The sequence below is a fragment of the Elephas maximus genome, chromosome 21, assembly GCF_024166365.1.
Source record: "Elephas maximus indicus isolate mEleMax1 chromosome 21, mEleMax1 primary haplotype, whole genome shotgun sequence".
Classification (NCBI taxonomy): domain Eukaryota; kingdom Metazoa; phylum Chordata; class Mammalia; order Proboscidea; family Elephantidae; genus Elephas; species Elephas maximus.
The window spans coordinates 26198846-26216265 of NC_064839.1; the positions used below are offsets into that span (position 1 = coordinate 26198846).

The following is a 17420-nucleotide window of genomic DNA, read 5'->3' on the forward strand; positions in this document are numbered from 1 at the left end:
TTGTCATTAAGATGTACTTAAACTACCGGGTGTTGTAAGATCTAATCTCTGGGATAATGTCTGCATTAAAGAATCCATGTCAGCCCAACACTTCTCTGCGAATAATAACAGAAAGCCTAACTAAATGATCTTTAAGGTGGTAATAAAAGCTTTTCCTCCTTCAAAACTTCTCATTGCTGGTTTCTGTTGGATGAGTTCTAAAAATTCCAAAGCTAAAACTTCAGAGAAATGAGAGAAGCATTTCCCTTCACTTCGTTGAACTTATCCTGTGTCTATTTCCTTCCCAATAATTGGACAGAAGATGGTAGACTTAAAAGAGACAAGCATTTGTATCTTTATATTTCTCGTCAAAATACAAGGTTAGTCTTATTGGCAAATATCATTAACTAAAGAATAGGAGGTGTGAAAGCCTTGGAAGGAAATGTTTTACTGAGAACCCTCCTTACGAAGTTAATGACTGTCTTCGTGGGCAGAAATTTAATGATAAAAAAGCTCATTTGAGGTTAAAGGACTCCCTGGACTAATTTATTTTCTGTATCCTTGAAATGGACTCTTTACTTGGGGCAGAAGGAGAAGAGTGCTCCACAATTGCAGTGTATTGATAATTCCTGGCATATCGAAACATCTGTGTTTAGATGCAAAAAAAAAAAAAAAAAAAAAATTGCTGAAAGGTTCATCTAAGAGTGGCACCATTCACTTCTGAGGACTAATCTGCTTGAGTACCTGGATAGGCAAGTCAGCTGTAATATTCCAGTTTGCACTGAGCCCCTTCTCGATCATATTTCACTTACTGTTGAGCTTGTCAAGTATTTATTACAACATGGGAGTATTACAACAGGTCCACATTTCACTCTCCATAATGAGAAATCCCTAAGGGAAATCTTTATTGTCTTTTATGGCTGGAGAGGAACTCACCTTTCATTTTTTATAAAGTACCATGAGTCCTAAATGCAGTAAAAAAAAGAAGAGAAAGAAAAAGAAATATGGTCCAAGATACTAGATATAAAACATATAGAAAAAATAAGCCTCAAAAGGCTGGAATGTTTTATTCAGGGATGGCTGTATCAATTTACTATATACTGTCTGCATGCACATCCTCACTAGGACCTGGTTAACATGGTTTATTGCTGCAGGGAATCAGACAGACCAAAGTAAGATCCCATCTCCGGAAAAATAACAACCTTCATTTTGTCAACAGATGTTTATTGAGCTTCTACTGTGGGCCAAGCACTCTGCTACGGATGGTGAGGATTGCGGAGATATTTTTGAACTGGATTCTGCTTTTATGTAACTTAGAGTTGAGAAAGGCAGATATACCATACGGGCAAATCACAACGTTGTAAGGCAGGAAGTGATGCATGACCTAAATGAGACACTAGGGAGAATAGTGCCATAGAGAATTAGGAAAAAAGTTCATGGAGTAGATAACAGAGGAAATTACTTAAAAGATTTGATTGAATAGGAAACACACAATATACTTATCAAGTGATATAATTTAAAAATAAACTAGCCAGAAATTACATGTTCCTTTAAGCAAGACAGGCACTTGACTTTTAAGGCACTCTAACAAAACCACAATTCCAAATCATTGCGTGTAATTTGGTTTTGGTGTGTTGATGCTAATTCTATGGATTATGATGATGACAATGGTAACCAGTAGTGGTTACTACCCAAAGCAATTTGGTCATTGTCCTTCTTACCCAAGGGATAACTGTAAACCCTTGTAATTTCCTAAGTAATTGAGGTGCCTTTGTATTATGGATTGAATTGTGTCCCCCCAAAATGTGTGTCAACTTGATTAGGCCATGATTCCCAGTATTGTCTGATTGTCCGCCATTTTGTCATCTGATGTGATTTTCCTATGTGATGTTAATCCTATCTCTATGAAGTTAATGAGGTGGGATTAGGGGCAGTATGTTAATGAGGCAGGTCTCAATCTACAAGATTAGATTGTGTCTTAAATCAATCTCTTTTGAGATATAACATAGAGAAACGAGCAGAGAGACATGGGACCTCATACCACCAAGAAACAAGAGCCGTGAGAATAGCATGTCTTTGGACCCAGGGTTCTTGCGCTGAGAAGCTCCTTGATAAGGGGAAGATTGATGACAACGACCTTTCCCCAGAGCCAACAAAGAGAGAAAGCCTTCCCTGGAGCTGGCACCCCGAATTCGGACGTCTAGCCTCCTAGACTGTGAGAGAATAAATTTCTCTCTGTTAAAGCCATCCACTTGTGCTAATTCTGTTATAGCAGCGCTAGATAACTAAGACACTTTGTTATCTAAAGAGCCTTAGAAGTGTAGTGCTTAAGAGCTGCAGCTGCTAACTAAAAGGCTGGCTGTTCAAATCCACCAGCCACACCTTGGAAATCTATGGGGCAGTTCTACTCTGTCCTATAGGATCACTATGAGTCAGAATCGACTCAATGGCAATTGGTGGTTATCTAAATCACACCTGATGGTTTGTGCTAATGAGTAAAAGCTGACAGAGCATGGCCTGTTTCAATCAGTCATGCCTATACAATGAGGCCACAATAAAGGATCTGGACACAGAAGCTCCAGGGGCTGCCCGGTTGGTGAAAGACGGTGATGCATGTGGGAGGGTAATACTCCCTTTGGGACATGGAAACTATGCTTTGGGGACCCTCCCAGACTTTCACCCTATACGTCTTTTCATTTGCATTCTTTTTTTGCCATAATAAAGCTGTAATTGTAAGTATAGCCTTTTCTATGAGTTCTGTGACTTGTAACGGTGAATTATTGAACATGAAGGAGTAGTGGGAGTCAGCAGAAGGGAAGGGGACTGGGAATCCCAGAGCTTGTAGCTGGTATCCTGAAGGAGGAGTGGGAAAACTCTGAACGCAGCCAGCAGGTCAGAAGTGAGAGTGTTGTGTGGACTACCAAACTTGTGACTGGCATCTGAAGTCTTGGGCCTACTTGGAAACCTGAAGGACTGTGTCCTTTTAACTTGTAAGATACGACCTAGGTCCAGGTACTTAGGGCCAGAGTAAGAAGTGCTTCATGAGCAGCCTGTGTCAGAATTAAGCAAAGAATTTGAAAAGTGAGGATTTGTCATAGCCTCATAGTTGGCGTCAGAAAAAGTGTATATTGGATACTTGATATTTATTCACTCACCTGCCACCAAGGGTGCAAATAACCCTTTGTTTTGGTAAGGAGCCTCTGAGTGGTTTAAATGGTTAACACACTTGGCTGCTAACCCAGTGGTTGTAAGTTCGAGTCCATTCAGAAACACATTGAAAGAAAGGCCTGTGATCCACTTCCAAACAATCAGCCATTGAAAGCCCTGTGGACCACTGTTCTGCTCTGATACATTTGGATGGGGTCACCACGAGTTGGAATCAACTCGACAGCAACTGGTTACTGGTTCCTTTTTTTTTTTTTTTTGTGAACCTAGATTGACACTTGTTGGGTTTTCATGGGTTTCTTATAGAATGGATTTTTGTGCTTGATTCAGATGCTTGTATTTTTGCAGAGAGGTCGTCATGTATCTTTCTGGCTGCACCGCCACTATCTTCACTCCATGTTCTATTCTCAGCAGCATCCCAATCCCTAGGTTAAAAGTAAAGCACACAGGCAAGACACCACAGATCACTTCTGTTTTTCAACACAACCATTGCTTTTCCTTCATAGGCTCTTCATTCAGACGATGCCCTGACTCCTCAGCCTGACATTCAAGGCCTTATCTCCCACTATTCCCAATGACAGTTCACAGTGTATCTGGCTACAACAAAGGCTTTTGGTTACCCCTCAAAAGATTCCAGAGCAATTTCATACAACCTTGAAACCTAAATAGACTATTTTCTCTCTCTCAGATCAAGCCGTTTTCACTAACAGCTTTCTCTCTTCCTGGACATTTTAAGTCAGACAAATAAGTAAAGAAGGCAGATGGAGAAAAATCCTGTACATGCGGCAAAACTCTGTTAGTTGTAACTTCTCCCAGAAGCCCTAATTGATTCACCAAAATTAGTTTGGCAACCTTTTTAGCTCCATAACCCAAAAGGCTTATGTTGTTGTTGTTGTTGTTAGGCGCCGTCTAGTCGGTTCTGACTCCTAGCGACCCTATGCACAACAGAACGAAACACTGCCCGGTCCTGTGCCATCCTTACAATCGTTGTTATGCTTGAGCTCATTCTTGCAGCCACTGTGTCAATTCACCTCGTTGAGGGTCTTCCTCTTTTCCACTGACCCTGTACTCTGCCAAGCATGATGTCCTTCTCCAGGGACTGATCCCTCCTGACAACATGTCCAAAGTACGTAAGATGCAGTTTGACCACCGTTGCCTCTAAGGAGCATTCTGGCCGCACTTCTTCTAAGACAGATTTGTTCGTTCTTTTGGCAGTCCGTGGTACATGCAACATTCTTCGCCAAAACCACAATTCAAAAGGGTTGATTCTTTGGTCTTCCTTATTCATTGTTCAGCTTTCACATGCATATGATGAGATTGAAAATACCATGGCTTGGGTCAGGCGCACCTTAGTCTTCAGGGTGACATCTTTGCTCTTCAGCACTTTGAGGAGGTCCTTTGCAGCAGATTTACCCAATGCAATGCGTCTTTTGATTTCTTGACTGCTGCTTCCATGGCTGTTGATTGTGGATCCAAGTAAAATGAAATCCTTGACAACTTCAATCTTTTCTCCGCTTATCATGATGTTGCTCATTGGTCCAGTTGTGAGGATTTTTGTTTTCTTTATGTTGAGGTGCAATCCATACTAAAGGCTGTGGTCTTTGATCTTCATTAGTAAGTGCTTCAAGTCCTCTTCACTTTCAGCAAGCAAGGTTGTGTCAACTGCATAACACAGGTTGTTAATGAGTCTTCCTCCAATCCTGATGCCCTGTTCTTCTTCATATACTCCAGCTTCTCGGATTATTTGCTCAGCATACAGATTGAATAGGTATGGTGAAAGAATACAACCCTGATGCACACCTTTCCTGACTTTATACCAATCAGTATCCCCTTGTTCTGTCCGAACAACTACCTCTTGATCTGTGTAAAGGTTCCTCATGAGCACAATTAAGTGCTCTGGAATTCCCATTCTTTGCAATGTTTTCTATAATTTGTTATGATCCACACAGTCGAATACCTTTGCATAGTAAATAAAACACAAGTAAACATCCTTCTGGTATTCTCTGCTTTCAGCCAGGATCCATCTGACATCAGCAATGATATCCCTGGTTCCATGTCTCTTCTGAACCCAGCCTGAATTTCTGGCAGTTCCCTGTCAATATACTGCTGCAGCCGTTTTTGAATGATCTACAGCAAAATTTTGCTTGTGTGTGATATTAATGATATTGTTCAATAATTTCCACATTCGGTTGGATCACCCCTCTTGGGGATAGCATAAATATGGATCTCTTCCAGTCAGTTGGCCAGGAAGCTGTCTTCCATATTTCTTGGCATAGACTAGGGAGCACCTCCAGCGCTGCATCTGTTTGTTGAAACATCTCAATTGATATTCCATCAATTCCTGGAGCCTCGTTTTCTACCAATGCCTTCAGAGCAGCTTGGGCTTCTTCCTTCAGTACCATCAATTTCTGATCATATGCCACCTCTTGAAATGGTTGAACATCAACTAATTCTTTTTGGTATAATGACTCTGTATATTCCTTCCATCTTCTTTTGATGCTTCCTGCATCGTTTAATATTTTCCCCGTAGAATCCTTCACTATTGCAACTTGAGGCTTGAATTTTTTCTTCAGTTCTTTCAGCTTGAGAAATGCCGAGCACGTTCTTCGCTTTTGGTTTTCCATCTCCAGCTCTTTGCACATGCCGTTATAATACTTTATTTTGTCTTCTCTAGCCGCCCTTTGAAATCTTCTGTTCAGTTCTTTTGCTTCATCAATTCTTCCTTTGCTTTAGCTGCTCGACACTCAAGAGCAAGTTTCAGAGTCTCTTCTGACATCCGTCTTGGTCTTTTCTTTCTTTTCTGTCTTTTCAATGATCTCTTGCTTTCTTCATGGATGATGTCTTCGATTTCATTCCACAACTCGTCTGGCCTTCGGTCACTAGTGTTCAACGCGTCAAATCTATTCTTCAGATGGTCTCTAAATTCAGGTGAGGTATTCTCAAGGTCAAATTTTGGCTCTCATGGACTTGCTCTGATTTTCTTCAGTTTGAGCTTGAACTTGCATATGAGCCATTGATGGTCTGTTCCACAGTTGGCCCCCGGCCTTGTTCTGACTGATGATATTGAGCTTTTCCATCGTCTCTTTCCACAGATGTAGTCAATTTGATTTCCGTGTGTTTCATATGGCTTATGGGGACAGACATATGGCATGTACATGTAATAGGTGGGGTTCTTAAGGGAAGAGGTGGGTCTAAGACAGCACCTGACGCAAAGTAAATAGGTGTTCTGTAAATGAATATTAAAGTAACTTTTATTGTAAATACATCTTTTTTTTTTTTTTTCCACTAGATTTTGTGTTACTGGTGTGTTGGCTATCTATCATTTCCATCTTTGAATCTTTCCTCTCTGGGCCCCAGCAACAGAGAGTTGCACGTGATTGTTGCTCAATAAATGTATAACCAGAAAATTCAATCAATCCAGAAAAGTCTTGCGAAATGCAATTACCACTTATTGTAGGCAGTGAAGTGTAATGGGAAGAAAATACACAGTGAATTTTCAATCTTATCTTTCTCCATGAATTATTCAGCACTATTGCCATTTTGTACCAAAGAATTTTACTTTGTTAAAGATTCCAAGCAGTCAATGGGGGAAAGTGTCATAAACTAAAAGTTGTCATGAATTGTCATTCTTTCACAGTCATTAGATGTTAATAGCTACCCAAAGGTTTGAATAGCGATACCATTAATTGGAATTGAGAGGGGGAATTCATCCAGAATAGCATTAACCTCTTGAACCTCTTTTAGTGTCTCTGCCCCGAGAGGCAAATAAATTCCCTGGAGTTGTCGTTTGGTACTGGTCAAATTCTCGAAGAATTGTTAATACTCTGGATGATATCTCTAGCTTCAGCTTTTTTTCTAACTAATAAATTTGTAGCCCAGCAATAAGCTACACATATCTGTGTGACCTTTCCACCTGCACGTATACTTTGGATGCCCAGCCTTTGGAAAATGGTTTGGCAAATACAAATTTATTGGAGGAAAAAAAAATTAAAATCTCACCCATCACTAGTTTTAAAGAGAAATATTGATAGTAGCTGGAAGTCATACTTAAGAGTATAACATTTTGGGGGTATAGTACATTTGCAGTCAGATGTGAAATCAATGTACAATGGATCAAGACAAAGAATATTTCTCCTGTAGGCATTTCTAAAAAAAAAAAAAAAAAACACTATATAGCCTCAATGTCTTCCATGACCTAAATTCTCCAGGCAGTTAATAGAAGATGAAAATTAAAAAAAAAAAAAAAAAACATGAGAGAGAACAACATTTCATGACTCAGTGGTGTTTCTTGGGGGAGACAAGCTGAAGAAACAATCTGAACTTCATCTGAGGCTTGCTACATCCACCCATTACTCGCCATCCCTTGCTTCTGCACATTAACTCGTAACAAGTTGTGCCATAAATGCAGTGACTTATAAGAAGCAAAATGACACAATCTTTTTATAAAAGAAAGAAACTCTGTAAAGCTCAAACTGAGAACATAAAACCAAAGCACTCAGCAGATAAACTACAGGCCATTTATCACTATTCTAGGACTTTGTACAAGGAGAGGCTCCCGAGCTCATAAAGTTGGCTAGACAGTTCCAGTGATCTATGGGGACTGACCAACACCTTCCTGAACCCTGAGGACCATAAGTCAGAAGAACAACCACAGTGGAAGATCTTGGGTCTGACATTGGGGTAAAAAAAGTAGATGTAAAATAAAATTAAAACTGCAAGTGTCATGGTGATAAAATATTATTCTTCAAGGGTTTGTAGAATTAAATGAGACTGTCACTGGAGTGGAAGGATTCAAGTTTAAATACTTCTCCTGTCTGAAGGGGCATGAAGTTGACAGCATGCCCTTAGTCCCCTTGAACTCTATTTGAATTTATTTAATGACAATCTAGGCTTCTATAATATTCTCTCTGTTTAGTCATTTGGATAGGAAAAGATTGAGGGCCAGGAAAACCTCATATCCAGCAAATGTAGAAATAAAATATTCATACCAAAAACTAAGCTCATTGCAGCTGAGCCGATTCCAACTCATAGTGACCTTATAGGACAGAGTGGAAATCCCCCATAGTGTTTCAAAGGAGTGGCTGGTGGATTCAAACTGCCAACCTTTTGTTAGCAGCTGAATTCTGAGCCACTATGCCACCAGGACTCCAAAATATTGATAGTAGGTAGAAACAAAAGACCCCAAACTGACTGGTTCTATAAATGGAGGATGGGCTTTGATTCATTTTTTAAAGCCATCCATTGCATTTGCGTCAATTCCCACTTGTAGTGACCTTATAGGACAGAATAGAACTGCCCCATAGAGTTTCCAAAGAGTGGCTGTAGGTTACAACAAAGAATATTTATCCTCTAGGTATTTCTAAAAACACATGCATTAGAGTTTATCTTTCTTGCCCAAACAACTCCATACATTTAGAAAGAAAGGGCAAGAGGGATTTATAAATCATCTGTTCAGAAAAACTCTTCACTGATGGGAAAACTGAGGCTCAGAAAGCATAAATGAGTTATGTGCTGAAAGTAAGAGTAGGCATAACCCTGAAATAGATTTCAGGTGTCCATGTGTCATCATGAGAAATAACTATACGAGGTCATTGTTTTACTCTTCTTACTTCCAACAGAGGAGTTGCTCTGAAGTATAAGATTCTTGGCTATTTGTCAGAATATGGTCAGTTTTTTTTTTTTTTAACTTACTAGTTTTCTTGAATGAACGAAGAAATCCTTTGACTTCTAAAACAAATATTTACTGCTGCCCTAAAAAGAATGTGCTAGAACTAGGCACTGGGTATATACAGATGTACAAGTCGACAGTATTAACCAATGGATGGACTTCATTCCAGTGCCATCTACTAATGCCATTTATTTTATTTTATTTTTTTTCTATTCCAGCTCATTAGCTGCTGTACCAATTCAAGTACACTTCATGGAATGTCTTGAGGTTTACAACTTCCTGCTGACAGTCGAAATGGACTCAGAACCTTCTAGGGACCATCATGATGTCCACATGAAGGCTGATAGGTGTTTATGCATAAAAGCTGACACATTTTTGGAAGAAAAGAGGAAGGAGTTTTGATCCTTATCTGCCTCTGTTAAGCTATGTGATTTTGAGCAAGTCACATTTTCTCTGTGAACTTTGGTTTTACCAAGCAATGTTCTCCGGGCACTTTAACACCTTGGAGATTCCATGAATTTATTATCAGGAGTTGACTAAAAGGTAAGAATTATAACAAAAGATGTTCAGCAGTTGACATTTCTAAGTTTAATTATTTTCATTATGAATGTAATTTTAGTTGCAGGTCCTTGAAATACAAGAACATTTTCACTGCATAATTGATTATTATATCACAGTGTTAATGGGTGTCACGGTCAGGGTTTTTTTCCTTAATTGTTCACAGAGGTGGTGTTTCTCCATTACTTTCTTGCGTTGCTATATTAAGGGACACTATCACAATACTATTGTTGAAAGAAGGGCAAATCGGGTAAACTTTTTAAAGATCCCTAGGCTAAAAACTAAAACAGCTGAATTCCAGTGTTTATGAGACCTTGGGAAAATTACTTAAAATCACTGGACCCCAGTTCGGTCAATTGTAAAATGAGGTGCTTGTGACAGATTTATTCAACACCATTTTCACAGCTATAGACTATACTTTAACTCCATTCACTTGGGTATTCCTTCCCATGGTCAGCCAGGTAGGTTGTGGAGTGGGAATAAAAATTGGATTTCATCTCTTAGGTCTAGCAAGTCGTTACCACCCCCTGAAATGCTGCGCTGGGGTGTATTGTGAGCTCTTATTCTAATACAGGATGCCGTTGCCTTTTTGTGATGGCTACTAGAAAAAAAAAAAAATTTTTTTTTTTTTTTTTACTAGGGGTACTGGAATTGCATGTCACACAGCAGCTTTCCTGAAGATCGTGCTAACTACTAAAACTTTTCTAGGTGTCAGTCTCAGCATAATTATGAGAATGGTTACTCCCCTTTAATAGGAAGGGTTAGGGTGTGGGAGAGAGTCTAGGATGAATGCCTTGGTTTGTCTTGAGATACATTATGTTTATCAGGAATTTACTCTCTGCTGAATACTCTATTTTCTATTTTCTGTGAAAATTATATATAATCTGCTTATCTAAACACTAATGAGATATTATTCCAAATGTATGAAGGGAAGACAGAAGCTAAGAGAAAAATAAGTAACTGAAGCTCAGAGAATTTGACAAATTTGCCTAAGATGATTTATTACTAATAACAGTGACAGGATTTGAACTTGAATCTGACGGGATTTAAAGCCTACCTTCAAATATACAGGAAGTAATATACTATAATGATATTTAAAGCAAGAAAAACTATTTCATAAAATAGCTTGTCAAGCCCTCTAATTTTACAAATGAAGTCACTGAGATCCAAAGTAGTAGGAAGGTTTATCTTCCCAAAGTCAGGAAGTACCAGCTCTAGAAAAAGATAATCAGGGTTCCTTGCTACAGACTCAATACTCTCCTCGCTAAAGAGTTTTTTTCCTCAGAAATATACATTACAGTTTTCCTTTTTATCACCCCAGTATGAAGAGTGGCTAGTACATGTGAATCTATAGATGATGTGTTACATGTGAGTTTTCAGATGATAACACCAAGAGAAAAAGGAGGATTCGGTATTGATTGAGCACCCATTTTGTGCCAGGCTTTGGGTCAGACAAGGAGCCCTGGTGGCACAACAGTTAAGTGCTTAGCTGCTAACCAGAAGATTAGTGGTTTGAACCCACCAGCAGCTCTGCAGGAGAAAAGACCTGAAGATCTGCTCCTGTAAACGTTACAGCCTAGGAAACCCTACTCTCTCCTATAGGGTCACTATGAGTCAGAAACAACCGGACAGTTCACAACAACTGGGTCAGACAGTTCTGCCCTTTAATCCTCAAAAATTCATGGTTGAGCAGAGTTAGATAGGGAAGCTGTGGTTCAGAGATTTTCTGACTTCCTCTAAACTTCACCAGGGTAAACACAGAGGCAGGACCCAAATCCTTTATTGGTTTAACTGAAAGTCTCTTTAGATGAAACACTTTGGAAGTTTTAAGTTTAATATTTAGTGTTAAATAGTTTGAATTAAAAATATGTTATATTACGCTACCTCAGTATTTTTTGCATTTTATAATGTCCTTTAACGTCTTGTGTTACTGTTTTCCTCTCAAATACAAGCATGGTTTATTTGAACTACAATGGCAGCAATTCTGCTCAGAATCATTTCTGGTGCAAGAATTGTACATTTCTGAACACCTTGTTAGCCTCTGCAATTTATATCTGGGATGTCAGTCCTGCTATAGGCCCAAAACCATGAGAATGGCAGGAAATGAAATTTCTTTGAATAATTCTAATAACTAAACAAAGGCTGATCTTTGACAGAATTGTGAAAGTTCTTTGAATATTTACTTGTTTGGACATTAATGACATAAGCTCCTATTTTAAAAAAAATAATATTTTACTGTGTTTTTGATGAAGGTTTACACAGCAGTTTAGGTTCCCATTCAACAATGTCTACACACTCTGTGCAGTGACATTGGTTATATTCTTCACAGTGGGTGAATATCTTCATTATTTCCATTCTGGTTGTTCCATTTCCATTAATCTAGTTTCCCTGCCCCCTTAGGTTCTCATCTTTGTTTTAAAGTAATTGTTAACAATAATATGAGCTTCTTGATGCCACTGTAAGGGTTTATTTATGGTATCTTTATTGCCTTGGTTGAAGATAAGATAATATCTGTTTGGAGATGAATTTTATGGATTCATAACAGAGGGGCTTAAATTATTCTCTTATTCAAGCAAGAGACAAAAAAGGGAGGAAGCAGAATTAGATAGATTAAATGGTTGAATAGCTGTTCAAACCAAACCCAAACCCACTGCTGTCAAGTCGATTCCAACTCATAGTGATGAATAGCTGTTAGGAAGAGTTATATTAACTCTTAGCAAGGGTCCAGGCAGTCAGACATTCCCTATTAGGCAAGAGTGAGAAGTTGGTTCTCTAGTTTAGAGAAGGAGGTAGATGAATGCAGCTCAGTATCTTGGATAGTGCTTTGAGATGCAAAACTAACTATAACTAACCAACTAACTAACTCAGCTAGAAAGAGAGGTCCCACTGAGCATTTTGCATTAAATCTCCACTTTAAATGCTCAGTCTATCGACTCCCCTAAGATCATTTTTCTTTAGTGCAATCTATAGGAATTTGGCTCTTGAGGGGAAAATGTGCCTCATTTTTGTTCTGTGAATAAATATTCTTGATTAAGGGAAAAAACAAAAAACTCAGTTCTTTTGCCTCTGGTTATGGAAAAGCTGCATGTCATAAAGACTTTGTGTGTAAATATTTTAGAATAATAATTATACAATATAGCTTTCTTTTGTTTAATATTTAAAAAACTCAGAATAATGTGGTTTAATAAATAAGCAATGCAGAGAAAAGATCAGCTAGAGCAGGGGTCAGAGAGCTAGATTCCCCATCAAATTATACTGCCTGAGAGCTAAGAATGGTTTTTGTCATGGATTGAATTATGTACCCCCCAAAATGTGTGTATTGACTAGGTTAGGCCATGATTCCCAGTATTGTGTGGTTGTCCTCCATTCTGTGATTGTAATTTTATGTTGAGAGGATTAGGGTGGGATTGTAACACCACCCTTACTCAGGTCACATTCCTGATCCAAGGTAAAGGAGTTTCCCTGGGACGTGGCCTGCACCACCTTTTATCTCTCTAGAGATAAAAGGAAACGGAAGTAAGCAGAGTGGGGAACCTCATACCACCAAGAAAGCAACACCAGGAGCCGAGCGCATCCTTTGGACATGGGGTCCCTGCATCTGAGAAGCTCCTCCACCAGAGGAAGATTGAGGACAAGACCTTCCTCCAGAGCCAACAGAGAGAAAAAGCCTTCCCCTGGTGCTCATTCCCTGAATTTGGAATTTTAGCCTACTTTACTGCAAGAGAATAAATTTCTCTTCGTAAAAGTCATCCACTTGTGGTATTTCTGTTATGGCAGCACTGGATGACTAAGACAGTTTTCACAGTTTTTACGGGCTGTAAATCAAAACAAAGGAGCCCTGGTGATACGGTGACTAAGCACTGGGCTACTAACCAAGAGGTTGGTGGCTTGAACCCCCCAGTGGTGGCTCTTGGGAGAAAAGATGTGGCAATCTGATCCCGTAAAGATTACAGCCTAGAAAACCCTCTAGGGGCAATTATACGCTGTTCTATAGGGTTGCTATGAGTCAGAATCGACTTGACAACCCACAAAACAAAAGAAAGAAAGAAGTATGTGACTCACAAAGCCTAAAATATTTGCTACATGGCCCTTTACAGTAAAAAAGGCTGTGGAACTCTGATCTAGAATAATTTTTTTTTTTTTTTAATATTTAAACTTTACAGCTTATCTCATTTTACTACGAAATCTTTTACCCAGGAATTATTTCACTTGACACTTGAAATTATCTTGTGGTGTAATTATTAATAGTCCCATTTTACAGATCAGGGAATCAAAGTTAAATACCCAGTTCACGATCAAGTGAAAAATTTGTGAAAATTTGTGAAAAATTTGACCCTCTAAATTGCAGAGCACTCATAAACAGTGATAATATTTGGTAATATTTAGCCTTTATAGCAATAAGATGACATCAAAATGAATAAAGCTTCCATTTATATCTATTTAATGCAATTTATACAAATGAAATGTAAATAAGCTTGATTTGACAGAAACTGTGTATCAAAACCTACAAAGAATTTTTTTTTTGGGGAGGATGAGTCAATTATGAAGCAAGCAGATACTATTATTGCTAAAAATTGTTTCTAGGCTAAAGATAGCCATGTTTTCGTGTGCCATAGAGTTGATTCCAACTCATAGTGAGGAGCAGATCACCAGGTCTTTTCTCTTGGGGAGCAGCTGGATGGGTTTGAACCAAGGTCCTTTGGGTTAGCAGCAAAGCGCTTAACCATTGCACCACGAGAGCACCTCAGAGATAGTCACAGTTTCTTGGATATCTAAGATTTGGTTCTGCCATAACTCCAGAACCATGAAAATGGCAGGAAATAGAAGTGGCATTTCATAACACACATCTGTATAGTGAATGGGTTTGTATTCATGTCATATAAGGAAATTTAATAAACAGTATGGAAACAAGAACATAGTAAGGAGATATGAGGGTTATTATGTAAAAGGAAGATTAGATTCACTGTGTTGTTTGGACCAGTAATTGCAATGATTTAAAATACGCAATGAATTCTCAAAACTGATGAATACTGGAAACTTCCTAAATGACACACCAAGTGAGTTATCAGGCACTTTGTCGTCGTTATGATATAAACAATGACATGGATGATGATTTAAGAAGTCTCATGAGCAAATATGCAAATTATACGAAGCTCATGTGGAACTTGTACACACACCAAGAGGCAATCATTTGAACAGAATGAGGGGATGATGCGTGGTTTAAAATCAGGAAAAAGTGTGTGTCAGGATTGTGTCCTTTCACCGTATTTATTCAATCTGTATGCTGAGCAAGTAATCCAAGAAGCTGAACTATATGAAGAAGAAAGCCGCATCAGGAGTGGAGGAAGACTCATTAAAAACCTGCAATATTCAGATGACACAACTTTGCTTGCTGAAAGTGAAGATAACTTGAAGCACTTACTGATGAAGATCAAAGACTACAGCCTTCAGTACGGATTACACTTCAACATAAAGAAAAAAACAAAAATCCTCACAACTGGACCAATAAGCAACATCATGGTAAGTGGAGAAAATATTGAAGTTGTCAAGGATTTCATTTTACTTGGATCCACAGTCAACACCCATAGAAGAAGCAGTCAAGAAATCAAATGGTGTATTGCACTGGGCAAATCTGCTGCCAAAGACCTCTTTAAAGTGTTGAAAAGCAAAGGTGTCACTTTGAGGACTAAGGTGCACCTGACTCAAACCATGGTCTTTTCAATTGCCTCATATGCATGTGAAACCTGGACAATGAATAAGGAAGACCAAAGAAGAATTGGCGTATTTGAATTATGGTCTCGGTGAAGAGTATTGAATGTACTATGGATTGCCAGAAGAACAAACAAACCTGTCTTGGAAGAAATACAGCCAGGTTGCTTCTTAGAAGTGAGGATGGCGAGACTTTGTCTCATGTACTTTTAACATGTTATCAAGAGGGACCAGTTCCTGGAGAAAAAAATCATGCTTGGTAAAGTAGAGGGTCAGCAAAAGAGAGGAAGACCCTCAATGAGATGGACTGACACAGTGGCTATAAGGACATAGCAACAATTGTGAGGATGCTGCAGGACCAGGTAGTGTTTCATTCTGTTGCACATAGGGTCACTATGAGTCAGAACCGACTCGATGGTACCTAACAACAACAGGAGAGGGATAGCCCATGCAGTGGTAGTGGCTTGTATTAGTGAGTTCTAATATACTTTGATCTTTTGTAAAATTTGCTTGATAATATCCTAATGTATCATTCAATCAACTGGCCTCCATGTACTTTCAAAATATCAGTTGCAACAACAGCTCTTTTAGACTTTTTGCTTGACGTATGGTACAGTGGCTAAAAGTAAATATCCTGGGTGATATTTTGAAATTTCTAGATTAGGGGAAGCATAGTCCCAGTTACTTAGCAAGAGTATGTACATTTGTAATTAAATAAATTTTAAAAATAAAATGACGATCTATGTACAGCATGTAAACAAATGTTTGTAATGCACCCATAATGGACATGAGGCGAACAGGGCCACTTAGAACTGAACACGATATTACAGATAGTCAACTGTAGCCGGTTTTGGGAGACTGGGTAGCATTTATTGTACTGAGGCAGATCCAAAAGACAGAGACCAACATGATTTATAAGTCTGAATATCGTATTACTCATTTGATCCTTGTTTTAAGTTCTAGACTAGAAACAACCTAAAATACTACTCTTTGACAGGGATCTATGTACAGAAAATAGTGCTTATGGCAATTAGTTTTAAATTACTGAATGATCTCTCTCAGCTGGCAATGGAAACTGAGATGGCCAATAGAAATTGTTCATTAGTGCCCTTCCTTAAGCTGTGCCCAGAGCACATGCCCTGCCTGCCATACTTAGTTACGCGTCTGCTCTTTGGCCACTTCCTATAGATCTACGCCCTAGACTTTATCATCTAATGCTGTCATGGATTGAATTGTGTCCCCCCAAAATATCTGTCAACTTGACTAGGTCATGATTCCCAGTATTGTATGATTGTTTACCATTTTGTCATCTGATGTGATTTCCCTATGTGTTGTAAATCTTATCAATATGATCTAATGAGATAGATTAGTGGCAGTTATATCGATGAGGTCTACTAGATTAAACAGTGTCTTAGGCCAATCTCTTTTGAGATATAAAAGAGAATTGAGCAGAGAGGGGGAAATCATACCACCAAGGAAGCAATGCCAGGAGCAGAGCGTGTTTTTTAGACCTGAGGTTCCTGTACAGAGAAGTTCCTAGGCGAAGGGAAGATTGATGACACGGGCCTTCCTCCAGAACCAACAGAGAAAGCCTTTCCCTGGAGCTGGATGCCCTGAATTTGGACTTGTAGCCAACTAGACTGTGAGAGAATAAATTTCTCTTTGTTAAAGCCACCCATTTGTGGTATTTCTGTTACAGTGCACTAAATGACTAAGACAACCTCTTAACACATTGATGATAAAAACAGGAAGGGAACAACCACATGGTAAAAATAATTAACTTTCATTACCTAAAATACAGCTTAATGAGTCATATACTACTGGTATTCTCTTTCTTTTTTTTTTTTTAAAGGGTCATTACGAACTCAAGAACTTTTAGAACAGGAAGTGCTTCTGATCTTATGAGATGAGCCATATGGGAGGTGTGGCAATTGTCCACTATGTTCTCCTGAACCCAAGCGCATAAAAATTATCTTCAGTAAAAGAAGTCCTGAGGGAAAAAAAAATGACCTTAAACACTTAGCTCATTAATTTGCCAATGATGTTATGATGCCCAAGAATAAAATTTTATGATAGTGAAAATATGAAAACAAAAACTTAAAAAATAAAATTTCAATTCTCCATCCTTGTTTGTTGTTTTCAGTTATTTTTGTTATTTCCTGTCATTTTCCCTTTTGGGAAATACTTTATGCATATTTGAAATAGTATCATATATGTCACTTCACAGTTTCTTTTTGACTTAACAAATAACACAGTGTTTACGCTTTAATGTTATTTTGAAAACCATAATTTTACTGCTTGCTTAAAATTTTATCATACAGAAACCCATTGCTGTCGAGTT

The 17420-nt window shown here is 38.5% G+C and overlaps 1 long non-coding RNA gene across 1 annotated transcript in view; it reads left to right on the plus strand.

Annotated features, from left to right (window-relative positions):
• The window catches only part of LOC126064886 (uncharacterized), a 339348-nt gene extending 330012 nt beyond the window's left edge, over nt 1-9336 (plus strand). The window contains exon 3 of the long non-coding RNA XR_007514670.1: nt 9031-9336. This is a non-coding gene — a long non-coding RNA (uncharacterized LOC126064886). The remainder of the gene's footprint in view (nt 1-9030) is intronic.
• The last annotated feature ends 8084 nt before the right edge of the window (nt 9337-17420 follow it).